Source organism: Capsicum annuum, chromosome 11 (assembly GCF_002878395.1).
Source record: "Capsicum annuum cultivar UCD-10X-F1 chromosome 11, UCD10Xv1.1, whole genome shotgun sequence".
NCBI lineage: Eukaryota > Viridiplantae > Streptophyta > Magnoliopsida > Solanales > Solanaceae > Capsicum > Capsicum annuum.
This window is the reverse complement of record NC_061121.1, coordinates 174,985,867-175,003,559: the sequence shown is the minus strand read 5'-3', so window position 1 is coordinate 175,003,559 and position 17,693 is coordinate 174,985,867.

The window sequence follows — 17,693 nt, the reverse complement described above, 5'->3', positions numbered from 1 at the left end:
TTAAATTAGGTGTTGGGCTTTGTTCAAACTGGTTTTCACCCTTATTCTTAGAGAATGTGATGCGGATCCATCCCTTCACACAAATGGTGGATTATGGGGAGGCAGAGTCTAATTCTTATATTTTGGAGTTCGATACTCCAATGGAGCACATGGAAACCCCACCATCAAATACAAAGAAACTCAATTTCTGATGCACACAGAGTGGCCTATTGATGTCCTCACCTTTGCCGATAGAACCAATTAAGAAATTTAATATAAAATTGGGTAAGAGGTTAAAGTCTACAAAATGGCGAGATCACATCTTCTAAGTTTCATCTTTGAAGATTTGAATCTCCATCCCTCTTCCGCTCATAGCATATTAAATGAAAGTTGGGATAGAGATTTAAATTTTCTAAGTGGAAACATAAAAGGAAATGGTGGAGTCATACTGTCATGACATTACACTAAGCGCTCGATGGGAGGTACCCCATCACGCCACCAAAAGTGGACTATATCCTTTTATTTATTCAAGATAGTGTAGAATTTTATTTTTATTTTTGTGTATACATAATCTATGAAATATTTGTACTAGAAGGAATTTTGATTAAACTTGAAAAGGGATGTGTGAAATTGGCATGTTGGGATCAAATAGTGAAGGGCAGAAGACTATATTTTAGTCTCAGTTACCATGATCATAGTCTATGCAACCACGATTATGGAGGCCACATGACCACGATTGCAGAACTATGACTATGATCGCAGTCAAATCAGATTAAAAAGACCATCCGAATGCCATTTCCCATATGCCTCTTTTTCAAATTTACTCAAATTCTCTCTAAATTTTTACTTTGTATAGAGCATCCAAGTGTCATATCAACCTATTTGCATCGTCAATATCAATATGTGTCTTAATTTCCTTGTTCTTATTGCTATTACATGCTTAGAACCTATAGTTTAAGGAAAGGCCTGAAATATCATTTTCAATACTAAATATATATTTGATTTTGATTATTGTTGTGCTTAGCTGTTGTAGTTGGTGCACATAGTATTGGGGAAGTCTTGAGTACCTAGAATTAGGCATAAAAATGCTTAACAAGAAGTGTGAACCATGTGTTTGATTTAATTCCCTAATGAGTTTAATTTGTATTCTTCCAAATTTATGCCATGATCATACATTCTAAGCTTAAATTCCTTGCTTATAATGTTGATATGCCTAGTTTAAACAAAGAATTGGGGTTAAAATATTGTTTTAACCATTGTGCAAAATTTGTCGACTAAGGTCTCAGTTATTGCAATTGTAGTCCTGATGGCCACAATTACAGCATCGCAGTTGCAGTCAATGCTCTATGATTTCCATACTTGAGGGCGATGTCTGCGGGAACCAAAATTTTTGTACATCTATTTCTGCCCCCAAAACCTTCTATAAAACTACCACATGAGCTTATATGTTTGATCTAGCATGTTCTTGGTATGATAATGATAATGATGGTATGAGTTACATTGCTTATTGGTTCTAAACCTCAAAGATGGGAGATTTTGAAAACTCTAAATTCATGGCTGCCAAATGCAAATACCTCTACATTGATGATCTGCTAAGGACAAAATTACTCTCGAAAAGGGGTGTTTGCCTTGATAAAGTAAAGGAAAAGCTCCCAAAATTCCATGCCCGACTCAATGCTATCGACTGGATGTGTTTTGCCTCGGACCCCTGCTATACAAATGAGCATTGGGTATATGAGTTCTACGTGAACCTTAGCATACTTTTCTCTCTTAAACCTAGTGATGACAATTCAGTAAAAATCGATGAACTTTAGAGAGAAGCGGATTAATAAGGTATATGGGTTGTCAAATGCTGACATGGGGTAATTCTAAGAAAAAGGATATGAGCCAGTGACCTGCATATTATGTCCGTACAAAGAAATATGTTGGGCCATCACTAAGAGAAATGTTTTAATGAGTCACTTCACAGCTGAAGCCAGACTATTGCTGAATATCATCTGCAATAGAGTATCACCATGTACTCACATGACTATGGTTACAAACATGCAAGCTCGAATGGTGGCTTGTCTTCTATCTTGCATTTCTTTGGATGTGGGTGATATTATGATCTAAGAGTAGAGGTACTTCAAGAATTAAGAAGGTACACTACTTTTTTACATCCCTTAGCACTGAGCTTTACAAGAGGGCAGAGGTGGAGAAGTATTTTGAACATACTTGGGTACACCCATACCCCCGTATCTTCCCACTCAAATTTTAGGGTAAGGGTCCCCCAAGTCAAAGCAAGAAAGGAAAGATAGAGTCAGGGAAGTCAACCCAGGAGGACACAGATTCTTGCATACCCTCATCAGCTACTAAATTCGATGACATTTTTGGTTAGAGGTAGGTGGTGAGGGAACTATTGTCCAGACTACCTCACGGACCAAGAGATCCCTCCACTACCCATCATTCATGTGTAGCATAGTCAGATTATGAGAAGTACATAGTGGAGTAGTAATAGTAGGGTGCCACAGTATCTATTTATGAGAGAGCCTATTAGGCCTTGACTGCCTTTCACAGGACCTCAAGGAGTCATATAATAAGATGGTGAAGAGAGAGAAAAAAAAGAGATATTCTTTAAGAAGATATGGAAAGGGGTGAAGGGCATCTTCAAGGTGCTCAAACCTAACTAACGAATACTTTCACCAATGTTGGTAAGTGAGGATGAGGATCTGACTGAGTGGTCTACTGATATGTTAAAGGTGATGGTGCAGAGTCAGTGAGAGAGGATAGCTCTTGATTAATATTCAGGGAGACCCCTTTCATTCTTACTTGTTTCCACATGTAGTGAAGACACTGCATTTTTTGTGTTAGGGGTGCCCCCGGATATGTATTGTTTTGGTGTTGTGTGCCAAATATTTTTGTTGATGTTATTTTGGGATAATTGGATAATATTTTTAATGTGTTTTTGGAGATGCTTTATTTTTGGGTACTCTGATGGTCCCCACTTTTTATGGATTATCATGTTTTTATTTTAGTTTTAGTTTTTTTTTTGCTATGCTTTTATTTTGATTTTGGAGATGCATGGCAAACTTTTCCCTATAATAAATTGAGTGATGACATTCTTAAGGGTAAATCGTCATGTTTGGGTTTTGAGACATAGGTGAAGCAGAATTTTGATTACCCATAGCATAAATATCATGAATGCAAAGAAAGTTTGAGTACATGTCGCATTGTAAATTGTAAATTTGGGATAATATTACACACCATTGGCGAAGTCTTAGGAGCCATATAGGTGGTTTACCTATTTTGAGCTAAAAAGTGAGGCTAATGCTTTGGTGGTAAGCATAATTTAGCAAACTGCATATGGTGCTAATGCAAAACAAGAACCCCCTCCATCAATTTTTTTTTTGAAAAATCAAGGGCATCAACGTGAGCAATGTTGTAACAAAATTTTTTCTCTTTTTGTGGCTCCGTGAGTTTTTGAGTTCTCAATATAAACAGATACTCCAAAATTGTCTCTAGCAGGTGGGACATTTGAGCTCCCTTGGTGAATTTTGCATGCCATGTATGGAGAACTAGTTTTATTCATCTCTTGTATACTTGTGTTATCTAAACTATGCCTTGTTAGTCTCTCAAGGATAATTTTGATTGTATTTGATTGGAGGAATGATCATAGGCCATCTTTGTGATTTTGGAAGCCACTTTATCCTAAAAAAAAACAACCCAAGTGTGAATGTAATCCCTAGTTACCTGTTTTGAGCCTTTAGACCTTTCTTGGCAAACACATTACAAGCCATGAACTATTCTTTTATCCCTCTTTTGAACCATACCCTCCTTGAACTTTAAAATGCAACTTGAGGCTAAAATTCAAAGTTGGGGGTGGTGAAAGTTGATCCAAGTAAGTTTGGGGCCACAAAGTTGTAGTGATATACCTAAGTGCCTAATCTTTGAAACAAATGAATAGAAAAGGAAAGAGTACAAAAAAGGAATGCATTGCATGAAAATAGAAAGAAAAATAAATGGGTGATCAAAGAAAGCAAAAAGTAGGCATGATAAAAGAGATAAAACAAAGAATAGTGGCCCATAGTAAAAACCATAGATTGAATAGTGTGACGTGAACTTTAAAGGAAGGGTGTATCCATATTCTTCCCAAATGATATCTTATCCTAACTTGAACCTATGTTATAATCTTAGAAATCCCTTTGAGATCTCCGATTATTTACATTGTTTGTAGTGGCGAATGAAAAATAGGGACATACCTATGGTATGAAACTTGTTGCATAGAGATTTATTTTGTGAGGGAGAGAGTTTTTTGCACTTAAAATTCCTTGTTGCATATTTGGTAGCTTGGTGTGTGGAATATTTTTTCTGGTGAGGTTGGCATGTGAAACAAGTTGAGGTGGGTGATTTTGTTACCTTTCGAGCAATGAGGAAAATGGAGTATAGCTTAGTTGTGTTCAAGAGGGAGTCACTTCTAGGGTATTGGTTTTTATTTCTTGGTTGCTCTTTGAAGTCCTATGCATCCATAGATAAGGCTTTTTATAATGAGGGGTGTAGTGAAACTAGCCTAGCACACGTGCAATGAGCAATTTGTGGTGTGACTAAAGTTGAGGTTATTGTGATATTTAAGGCATAAAGTTTATGCATAGATAACTGTGTCTCATAGTAAGAGGTATTGTTGCTTGAGGACAAGAAATAGCATTAAGCTGGGGCTTTTGATGAGTGGTGATTTTACCACTCATTCGCACTCAATATTCATGCACATTACCTTGTTTTAGATGAATAAATAAGACATAATTATGATTAAATACACTATTATCCACTCTTTAAAGGTATAGAGTTGAAGGTATATAAAGATGAGGATTGGAGCTTAAAATGATCAAAAAGGGAGCAAGAAAGTGCAGCCAAAGATCTGGAGTAAAAGGGCCTCAGTTACCGCAATCGCGGTCTGCTGATTGCGATTGCAGCAGTCAAGCAAGGTCAATCTACCATAATTACAGAAGTCTATCATGATCGTAGAGGCTGCTGTCACAGCCAAACTGGTACGATCACGACTTAGCAGAAGAGTTCAGCCTAAAGGCAAATTTTGAAATGCATGTGGCTTATTCTAATTTTGACAAAATAACTCAAACCCTAGAATTATTCATCATATTCTGTATTCCCTATTTTTAGGTTTAACTATTGAGGTCAAAGTCTCGAAACTTGGAGAAGAAAATACTGTACAAATTTTGGGTGAAGAATACATTGGAGACCTTCTAAGAGGAGGAACAGCTCACTTCCATTGTTGATTTGTGGGAGTGTAAAGTTTTAAGTAACATTCACTTAAGCTTCAATAAATCATTTCAATGGAGATTATAGGTATATCTTTCCTTATTTATCTTATATGTAGCTAGATCCCCCTCTTGGGGTTATGTGTGCATAGCGGTTAAAGTGTGTGGCTTGTTATTGTTAGCCTTTATTTCGTAGTTCATATGTAAGGGTTTTATCATTGTTATGAAAACTTGGTTGAGATTTATGGGTGATAGCCCCAAATACCCACACGAGTTTGATGAGTGAAAGCTCCAAACTCTAGAAAGCTCAAGGCCATCTTCAAAAGAAGGGTTTTGGGTGAGCTTTAGGAATCCACATCATCCTTGAAAGAGGGATATGGAGACCAAAGCAATGATAGACAATTATGTTGTAGTTTGCTAAATTTTCACAATATTAGCCATAAGGGTGATTCTGAGGTTAACTATACCATGGGTATCATCCTAGAAATAAGATTCCTAAATTGAGGTTTTTTTACCAAATATTGAACACATCCGTTAGGTATTCAAAAGAATCAATGGGTGAAAGTTTGGTGTTTTGTTAAAAGACTATCATCAAAATCTTTAATCGAACCTACCCATATTTGATTTACTAAATTGATGTTGATTATTAACACCCACATGTCATTCCCTTAGTAATGCATAATCTAAAGATCCATGCCTAATTCTTAAAACTCTAATTATTCATAGCCCCAAATTTACTCAATAAAATCCAAAAAAAAAAAGAACATTATTTTTGATACTTGCCTCCCCTATTTTTTATCTTTTTGTACTATTAGTTTGAATTTAAATTGTATCTATTATTTCCAATCAACTTGATTGCCACTTACATTGTTCATCGTGGATTCAACCCCAACTCCTAACTTGGGTAAATATATTGACGACGACCGTCTTGCAGTTCAATTGACGTGTAAGTTGACCATTATCAATCGTATTTTATGATCATTAAATACTGACTTGTTATGAACACTCGATACCTATGTGTTTTATAGGATTTTAGATTTTCAAGAAATAAGTCAGTTAATCCATGAACCTTATTATTATATTTAGATAACTATGATCATGATGAGCACTATCAGAAATAACATTAAGTTGAATTTAGTTCAGTTCAGTACAAGTATCAGTTAAGGTGGGGGTATAATTTAGCACAGAGAGAAAGCAGGGATGGTGGCTCTCCCGTCAGTGTTCGCAGAGTCATTAGTAGCATTCCCGGAATTCCAAAATACATAGCCAGCATAGGTTATGAGGGGTCGCCCGTTAGTTTAGTCTTGAATTCCTCTCATGGCTCACCTATCAACTTAGGCTTGATGCCATGGTCCTTTAGGATAACAAATTAGTAGATCTATACAGCCAGAGTTAGTACCGTGGAACGGTACTGACACCCTTCCAACTGGGGTTACAAGTTGGACCCCTATTAGCTCAGATTCGGGCATGTCAGTTACGTGATAAATCCCACAATCTCAGTATAGTATTTAGTATATTTTAGTTTAGGTTTTCTTGACCAAGTGTACAGATTTTCAATTATTCAGTTATACATAATTCAATCTTTTAGATTTTAGATTATATCAGTAACATGTTTATGCTTGGTCTTGCATTCTTAGATATTATATGTTCATGCATTCATGCTCAGTTACCACATGTATTTTAGTCAGTCCATATCTAGAATGCTGATATATCCAAAGTACTGACTATATACTTTTCTTTGTGCTATGTTGTATTATAACATAGGTTCGAATGCTTAATTTCCTGACCATTCTTTTATGAGTTCCCATCCATCGAGGACATGATATGCTTTTATAGTTATTCCAGTATTCCTTTGTGTTCATTCAGTAGAAGTTAGTTAGGGGTTTATCACATGAACTTCTCATAATGTCTAGAGGCTTTCAGACAGACATTCAGCCGGGCAACTAGACAGTCATTCTATTTTCAGTATTATCAGTTCTTTCAGATAGACAGTTAGTTTCCAATATTCTTATCAGATATTTTAGACATATTATTGTTATGTATTTAAGTATTTAGATTTATAGTATGTTATTAGTTATTTTTCTCTCATATATTATATTACTATTTTATAAAGTTCTTACAACAGGTACCAGCTCATGGGTTAGATTGTGGTCACTTGTGGTCACAAGCATCGTTGTCGAAACTAAGGGAGGGCCTCAGGTCATGACAAAACTTCGTATCAGAGCCTAAGGTTTTATGGTGTCCTGGGGAGTCTGAAAGCCATGTTGAGTAGACTTTTGTGCATGGGTGTGAAGTGCACCATATTTATGGACAAGAGACTATGAGATGTTTTAAGAAAGTTTCCCTTCTTTGAGTGTTCATGTCGTGTGAAAGAGCATGAGCTTTATTAAATTTCCTTTTTCTAACCCATATTTTATTTTGTTTATTGAAAATGCCTCTTAGAAGAAATAATGGAAGAAGGAACGGTGATCAGCCTACACCACCACCTGTTTAGGAAGATCCCCTAACTGAACATATCTCTCGCGCCGAATTTAGGACACTTTCATAACTCTATCCTATTTTGTAGCTACTTAGAACAACTAATAGGTTGTTTCCCCATCCAATCCATTGATAAATACTACTGTAGTTAGGATTTGAGATTTTACTTAAATGAATCCCTCTTTATTTTTAGGATCCAAGTCTGAGGATGATCTTCCAGAGTTTCTAGATATGGTGCCGAATAAATATCATTGGCATCACTTTGAGTGAGAGTGCAGAGTTGGCAGTATATCAGTTGGACGATTTAGCTCACACTTGGTTTAAGCAGTGGAAGGAATACTGAGGTGTTGATATAGGGCCTGTAGAGTGGGAAAAGTTTTCCATAACTTTCTTAGATGGGTTCTTCCCCCCTACATTTGAAGGGAGCTAAGGTTTAGGAGTTCATCTATTTAAAGTAAGGTAATATGAGCGTGAAGGACTACTCGCTCAAGTTTACACAGTTAGTGAGGTATGCTCCTACTATGGCGATGATAATAGGTATAAAATGAGTAAATTTGTGTCTAGTGTATCTAATAGTATGATCAAGGAGTATAATACCACTATGTTGATTAAGGAGATGGACCTATCTAGACTTATAGTTCATGCTCAGCAGATTAAGGAAGAGAAGCTTAAGGAGAAAGAGAAAAAGGATAGAGGGCCAGAATAGGTAGTTTCAACTTCTCTTAGCCATGGTCAGAAGGTGCAAACCGTTCTTAGTTTTATCAAAATTTTTCATCCCTAGCTCCATCGTCAGCTAGAGCATCAGTGCTTAAATTCAGGTAAAACAGTTAGAATAGAGCACCAGGCTCTAAGTACAAAGTAGTATGAATAATGGTCGTATAAATCTGCTATGCAGGAAATGAGGTAGGAACCATCAGGATGAGTGTAGAGCGGGAAGTGATGTGTGTTTTGGATGTTTCAAGCCAGGCCACATGATCCAAAAGTGTCTAGTTCTTTCTTAGAGGGGTAAAACTGATTGCCAGTAGGGCTAGTCTAATTCTTCAGCAGCACCAGCAGGTCGCCAAACCCAGGAAGGTGCCATGTCTAGTGCTACAAGTCGGCAGTACTAGAATAAGTTGTATACTCTCCAGACTCGACATAATAAGAAAATTTCTCCTGATATGGTTATGGGTATGTTACAGGTTTTCATTTTCATGTTTAGTTTTTATTAGACCCCGAAACTTCACTTTATTTTGTGACACTTTATATAGCCATCAATTTCGGTGTTAGTCTTGAAATGATAGAAAAGACTTTCTCATTGTCTACCCTAGTGAGTAAATCTATTATAGCAAAATGAGTATATAAAAATTGCTCGGTCACACTATCTCAAAGAATGACCTCAGTTGATTGTATGAAGTTAGAGATGACTAATTTTTATGTCATTCAAGGTATGGATTGGTGAAATACCTAGACTTTAATCCATTGAACAAACACCCAATTTTATGGCACTAGGGTGGGTATGACTAGGGGCACGAGTCGTACCCCTTTTGATATGATTTGTATCCTCCTTCCCCTCCCCTATCGTGTCTTAGGTAGTGTGGTAAGGGTTACTCACTATACTAGGTACAAGTGACCCCCTCTTCAACTGTACCCTATGTATATGAGTCATACCTAACATGATCATATAGAGGAAAATCCTATCTTGAGTGGATTTTTTTGGGTACGGGTGGTGTGTATGAGTTAGGGGTTAAGTCGTACCCCTTGGATATGACTCAAGGGTGTGTGATCTTACCCTTAATAGTGTAGGTGACCTAGAAGAATCCTCGGGTATGAGTCAGGGTACAACTCATATAGGAAGGTGGTTACCTAGTTCCTAAGGGAAAGTTCATTTCTTATCTTTAAGCACAAAAGTTGATTTCAAAGGGGTGTTTGTAATAGTTGGTCTGAGTTAAGGTTTCTAACTTGGAAGAGCCTTCCCTAGAAACCATTCCCGTAGTGTTTCTTGATGTTCTTCCCGGCAAGCCTCCCTATAGGAAAATTGATTTTGGGATTGATCTTATTCCAAAAACCCATCAGATTTCTATACCTTCTTATAGAATGGGTCTGTTGGAGCTAAAAGAGCTTACGAAACAATTGAAACACCTCTTAAATAAAGGTTTTATCTTACCTAGTGTGTCTCCATGGGGTGTTCCCAGATTGTTCATGCACAAGAAGGATGGTTTTCTTTGTATGTGAATTGACTATCCTTAGTTGAACAAAGTTACCATAAAGAATAAATATACTCTTCCTAGGCTAGATGATTTGTTTGATCAACTTCAGGGTGTGAAGTATTTCTCTAAGAATGATCTTAGATCAGGTTATCATCAGCTTAAGCTTAGGTATTTAGATATCCCTAAGACGACCTTTAAAACCCGACATGGTCACTATAAATTTCTTGTCATGTCTTTTGGGTTGACCAATGCCCTAGCGGCATTCATGGATTTGATGAATAGGGTCTTCTATTCATTCTTGGACATTTTTATCGCTGTCTTCATTGATGATAACTTAGTCTATTCTAAGAGTAAGACGGATCATGTCGATAACCTCCGTTCCATGTTGTAATCTATGAATGATCATCATTTGTATGACAAGTTCTCCAAGTGTAAGTTTTGGTTAAAACTGCAACTTTTCTTAGTCATATTATCTCTAGTGAAGGGATCATGGTAAATCACCAAAAAATTACAGTGGTTAAGAAGTGGCCTAGACGAATGACACCAATCGATATTTAGAGCTTCCTAGGTCAAACAGGTTACTATAGAAGATTTATGGAGATTTTATCTACTATAGCTGCACCACTAACCAAGTTGACCCAAATAAAGGTCAAGTTATTGTGGTACGATGTGTGTAAGTGTAGTTTTGAAAAGTTGAAAGATAAGTTAACTTCAGCTTTAATTTTGACCTTGCTCGAACGTAGTAATGGTTTTGTGGTATATTGTACTGCTTCTCCTATTGGTATTGAGTGAATATTGATGCAATGTGGTAGTGTGGTGGCTTATGTATCTGGGCAATTGAAAGTTTATGAGAAGAACTACCCTACTCATGACATAGAGTTGTTAGCCATGGTTTTTGCATTAAAGATTTGGCGGCATTATCTCTATAGGGTTCATGTTGATATCTTTTACGATCATAAGAGTCTCCAAAATGTGTTAACCCAACAGAAGAAAAGTTAAGTCTCTGGCAAAGAAAGTGGCTCGAGTTGTTGAAAGACAATGATAAAAGTCTTCATTACCATCCCAGTAAGGCAAATGTAGTCGCGATGCTCTTAATAGATTGTCCATAGAAAGTTTGGCCCATTTATATAAGGATAAGTGAGAATTGGTAAAGGACATTCTATGTTTGGCTAATCTTTGAGTTCGACTTACGGACTCATTTGATGGTGGTGTATTTATGCTTTCGGTATCTCAGTTGTCTCATGTTGTTGAGATAAAGGAGAAACAATCTTTGGAACCTGACTTGATGAAGACCAAGAGTAATGTGGGTCAATATAAAGTTGCGGACTTTATGATTGATGGTGATAGTATTTGGAGATGCCAAGGTAGGATATGTGTTCCCGACATCAATGGATTGAGGAAAAGGGTCATGGACGAGGCTCTTGATCTAATTATACCATTAATCCTAGTTCTACCAAGATGTATCATAACCTTAGAGTTTTTATTAATGGAGCAATATGAAACATGATGTGGCTATGTGGCCAAGTATTTGGTGTGTCAATAAGTGAAAGTTTAGTACATAAGGCCCAGTGGATTATATCAAGAAATTGTGTTTCCCAAATAGAAATGGGAGGCAATTAATATGGATTTCATTACTGCTCTTCCTAAATCTTAGAATCAATGTGATTCCATAAGGTTCATTGTTAATAGAATGACCAAGTCCACTTCCTTTTTTCCCATGAAGACTAATTACTCAGCGAAAGACTATGCTACATTGAATCTTACAGAGATTGTGTGGTTATATTGTGATATAGTTTATATTATCTAGAATTGTGGTCCTTCATTTTTATTCTACTTTTTGAAGTTGTTCTAAAAGGGTTTGGGTACTAGAGTATGCCTTAGTACCACTTTCCATCCATAAATGGATGGGTAAGTAGAAAAGACTATCCAAAATTAGAGGATATGTTGTGGGATTGTGTGATTGATTAATGTGGTAGTTGGTATGACAACTTGCCTTTGATTGAGTTCTCTAATAATAACAATAACTACTCTAGTATTGGCATGGCCTCTTTTGAGGCATTGTATAGTAGGAGATGACGATTTCCTATTGGATAGTATGAATTTGGCGAGGGTAAGTTGCTTGGACCTAATTTAGTTCACCAACCTTAGAAAAGGTGGAGGTTATTAGTGATAGGTTGAAAACCGCTCAATGTTTCAAAAGGTTCTATGCGGATGTGAGGCGTAGGGACTTACAGTTTAGTATTGGCAATAGGGTATTCTTGAAAGTATCTCCCATGAAGATAGTGATGCCATTTGGTAAAAATAGGAAGCTTAGTCCTTAATATATAGGACCCTACTTGGTGGTCAAGAAGGTTGGCAATGTTGCCTATAAGTTGGAGTTGCCTTCTAGTATGAACTACATTCACCCGATTTTCGATGTCTCTATGTTGCGGAAATGTGTGGGTGACCCATCGTTGATTATTCTCTTCAGAGATATTGATATCTCAGACTCATTGTCCTATGAGGATATCCTGGTGAGGATCTTGGATCGGTACGTTCACCGGTTGCAAACAAAAGAAGTGGCTTCAGTGAAGGTTCTATGGAGGAATCAAAAGCCTGAGGAAGCTCCTTGTGAAGCAAAACAGGAAATAAAATCTAAGTATCCCTATTTATTTCTAATCTCGGAAACATAGGATAAAGGTATGTGTTCATCTCCTATCTTTGTTATATGTCTTTAATGGACAATAGGTCAAAGTCCCCAATATTTGAAATTGAGTTATACCTTGATAGGCCATGGGTTAAAGTCCCTAGTTCTTTGAAATTATGTGTTTCATGTTGTGATTGGCTTATGTCCCCATTATCTTGAGTTGATTCATGATTTTTGTTAAATGATGGGTTAGAGTCTCTTATCCTTGAATTGAGTAAGTATCCTTGATAAGTCGATGGGTGGAACTCTTTAAGTTGTGAAATGGATAGGTATTTATGAGTAAGAGGTTTAAGTACCTAAGCTATGAAATGAAAAAGTGTCTTTGATAAATAATTGATCTGAGTCCCAAAGACGAAGAAGCAAATGATAGATTGATACTGAGCATGAGGTGTGTTATATCCTTGTTGTATGCTTGTTCTAACTTGTTTGAAGGTTGTTTTGATGTGTGATGATATGTTATCTTATTTTTATACTTACCTCACCCGTCGTAAGAGGACTAATGATCCAAGTAGGGAGAATTGAAATATCTAGACTTTGAACCATTTAAGAAATTCTCCACTTGATGTCACTCGGGTGTGTATGACTAGGAGAATGAGTCATACCCCTTGGATATAAGTCCTATCCTCCATCCCCTCCCCTCTCATATGTTAGGCAGAGTGTTAAGGGTACCTATTGTCCTTGGTATAAGTGACCCCCTCCTCAATCAAACCCTAAGTATATGATTCGTACCCAACATGATCGTATAGAGGCAAGACCTAAATTTAGTGGACTATTTTGGGTACGAGTGGTGTATATATTAGGGGTTGAGTCGTACATTTTGGATATGACTCAAGGGTATGTGATTGTACCCTTAATAGTGTATGTGAATTAGGAAAAGCCTAGGGTATGAGTCAGGGTACCACACGTACACTAGGGTAAGGTTCGTAAGGTGAGTTGTACCCCTGCATGGGTTCATTTGACATTTTTTAAATAAGAGCCTTGTGTTATTTCCAATGCCCTAAACCCTAAGTCCCTTCATTATATAAGTGTATATGGCCTCCTTAAACACATTTTGAGTGAATCAAACATTCAAAACACTTTCTCAAACTCATATTTGAAGAATTCAAGGCTAGGGTTTCAAGGGTGATCTTCAAGAGGCAAAGTTAAGTCAAGATAATTGGTGAATCAAGTTGTCTAAGCCATGTATCTCTTTCCCTTGTTAAATAACTCTAAACCCATGTATTTTACACTTGGATTAGTAATTGTACATGGTGATTTTGAAATCAAATGAAAAGGGTTTTGTTCCCTAATGATGAATAATGTTGATTCTGCTTAGACTTATGTTTATACATATCATTGATGGTGATTTGCATATGTGGGTGCTCTTTGTATGTGGTTTAACACTACGGTCTTGATTAACCCTAATCTTTATGATTGCTACCATGAAAATAGCCTTGTTAAAGGTGTGCACATAAGGTGCTTGTGAAAGTGACTAAGTGAACTGTCTAGTCACATGTGGTGGTGTATTGAACTAGGCCAATGACTCAATAAGTATGACTGATTGATAAATAATGTTATAGAATTATTGTGATCCATGTTTTGTGAAATGATGATCTTGTTGATTTAATGACTAATAAGGGGTTGAAGTCTCTCAATATGAATATAAACTTGAATTGTGTGTTGATCTAAAGTATGTTGAGAATGTGGTATGAGATTGTTAATGAAATAGGAATGGTTTATCGGAGTATTGATGAACATAACTTGAATTGTATGATGAATTGAATGAAGGCAATATCCTATTGAAATGGTTGAGCAATTAAGATTCCCATAAGAACTATGGAGTCATGTGTTGTGATAAATTAGTTAAATGGTTAAGCCCTTAAGTGTTGTATGGAATGAGTGTTGATGTATGGGAAAATTGTTAAAGTCCAAATATCAACTAATGATAGTTGTGAAGGCTTGAGGTTGAAGTCCCTTACCTAGGTAATGGATCGAGGTTAAAGTCCCTTGCCTTACGAAATAGCTCGAGGTTGAAGTCCCTTGCCTTATGAAATGGCTTGAGGTTGAAGTCCCTTGCCTAATGAAATTTCTCGATGTTAAAGTCCCTTGCACAAAGATATCTCTTAAGGTTAATGTACTTCGCCGAATGAAATGACTTGCGATTAGAGTCCCTTGCCTAATTGATTTTTTGTGTGGTTAGAGTCCCTTGTTTTAATGATTGTGTATGTGGTTTAAGTCCTTGACCAATGAATGTGTGAGCATGGTTAAAGTCTTTTGTCTAGTGATATATGATTGTGGTTAAATTCCTATGCCTAAAGAGAATTGTTGGAAGTAAGTGAGGAAGGTCAGAGTCCTCCACTTCATGTTTAATGAATGAATGTTCAAGAATGTTGTTGAGCCGTGATTTCTTGATTAGCATGTGATATACCTATATGTAAGGATAAGTGTGTAGATATGTGATGTGTGAGCTAATGCTAACACATTTGAGGCTTTTAACTAGAAATTATTGTAAAGTCTTAACCAACTTTTGTTGTTTTTGATTGTTTTCTCTTTGATAATGCGGGAAAGTTAACATGCAAGAAAACCAAAGACAATAAGAGCAAAAAAGGTGAATTTGGAACAAGTGGCCATAAAAGTATAGTTGATGACTTGTCTGATAAATCGTCAATTTTATGATAAGTTATCAGAGTCATCGTCAGCTATAGATAGTGTGAGAAAGTTAGAGCAAAAGTTTGACGACATCCCCTGATAAGCCGTCAGGTATCTGATAAGTTGTTAAGAATGCAGATCATGAAAGTGGAAAAAGAGATAATGACATTTCTTATAAGTCGTCGGACTTCTCATAAGCCATCAGGATTTGCTGTTAGTCTAAGGCAGAAATCATCAAACTTAGAGGAGGAGCTGACGACAATGTCTGATAAGTCGTCAGAATCATTATAAGGTATCACACTTCGTCGTCAGTTGTGCAAGAAAAAGTTTTTTTCTGTGATTTGATTCCTAATTTAGCTCTTGGTATTTAAAGGAAAGTTCTTAGGTTTTATTGGAGGCTGACATTCATCTTTAACTTCACGACATTCATCTTGAACTACACAAACATACACTGTTTTCTCTCTAGTTTTCTCTGTAACTTTACAATTAAATTTTGAGAGATTGTTATCATAATTTTCTTGGGATCTCTACTGCGATCTAATCTAAGAAACACTTGTTGATATTCATTATTCTGTAAGTTTTCATTTATCGAATTATGAATACAAATTCTCTTGTTTATTTTTACATTATGAGTAGCTAGTTACTTTAACACGAGTTGTGGGATCTATGGGGTTGGTTTTGTAAAGTAACTAGGTGTTCAAGAATCTAAAGGTAGTAGGAACTCCTTGGTAATTCCTCTGTTTTACATATTGTCTATTGGTTGCAAATGATAGGTCATGCTAACTAGTGATTTTCTTGAAAAAAGAAATCAATCCTAGTAGAAAGTGAATTATCAATAGGGACTTGGAATCATCAAACTTTCATTTAATAATTAACGTTGTAACAAGGTTAATTAACTTAAGACAACATCCTGTTATGAAATATAAATTCCCTATGTTCGAAAGAATTAGTTAATTAAATTTCTAAATAGGTTGAGAAACATTTAGACATTACTTCGACAAGGATAATCTTTTGTTCCTACCTACCACAAGAATCTTGAACCGTTACTAGTGTCTGTCAAATACCAATACTCATAGTGAACATAACTATGGTTTTTCATATAATATTGATTACAAACACTGACACTGAATTGAGAAATAATTACTTTTTACCCTTTCAAACACCTTCATTTACAAAAAACTGGCAACTATCAGTTGATTGACTCACAAACAACTCAATTTAACACCATATTCCTTGTGGGATTCATCCCCAACCTAGCTGGGTTATATATTTGACAACGATCGCTTACTCTCTTGTAAGAGAGGAGTAGTTTAAGCATTATCAAAAATTGTGCCGTTGTCGGGGAATACGATTGTAAATTTAAGTTTGTGTGCGCTAATTGACTGTTGGTTAAGTTTCCTAATTTTACATTTATTTGTTATTGTTTTTTTATAGGAACACAGTGGTGTATGCCAAAATCCAAAAGTTCAGGAGAAATGTTATTACTGTTCAATTCGGAACCCTAACTGATCGACAGAATGGCAGACCAACAGGAAGCTGACAGGCTAGCTGCCTTAGCTAGAGCTCAGGTTAATCTGCAGAATGACGGTCAACAAACCCATCATCAAAATCTAAATGATGATGACTTGCGAGATGAGGAATTGCTGAATCCTATTAACCAAAGGCGTACAGAAGAGGTAGCTACACCAGCGAATTGAAATGTAAACAGAAACCGTTCTTTCAAGGTGAGACCTGATCGCCAAGGAGTGTAATTTGATCCTAATGAGAATGATGATGGAATGGATAGAGCTGGTGTTACTTTAGCTATTGTTCCCCAACCTCTAGCACCAAGAGCAAAGTTCAACATTACTAGTACAATCATTCAACTCCTTCACCTGAAGGGGTTGTTTGGTGGACTCCCGGGAGTTGATCCCAATATGCATTTAGTGAACTTTGTCACTATTTTCAAGTCTTTTGATAACTTGGGAGTGGGAAGAATACCATCCGCCTAGATTTATTTCCGTTGTCTTTTTCTGGAGAGGCAACATTGTGGTTTAATGAGTTGACACTCAATTCTATAACAAACTGGAGGCAGTTGAAAAAGGCTTTCCTAGGAAAGTTTTTTCCACCTTCTAGGAGGGTACAGTTGAGGAAGGAGATCAGTAACTTTAGATATCTCCCAATCGAAGCTCTCCATGAGACATTGGAGAGGTTAAAAAAGAAGTTGATGTAGTGCCCAAACCATAACATGATAGAGATTAGAGACTCTTTATCGGGCTTTGACCTTTATTATGTAGCTAGTTGTTGATAATGTTGCAGGGGGATCATTTGTGTATCTTACTCTTCAAGAGGCCTTGAAGATTCTTGATCGGAAGACCAAACAAAGTACAGCTTGGCATAACAGGGATTCTATGGTAGCAAGACCAACTATGTCTATTGGCATGACTTCATAACAATGGAAGAAAGAGGAAGAACACGATTAAGATATGGCTCACTCAAAGACGC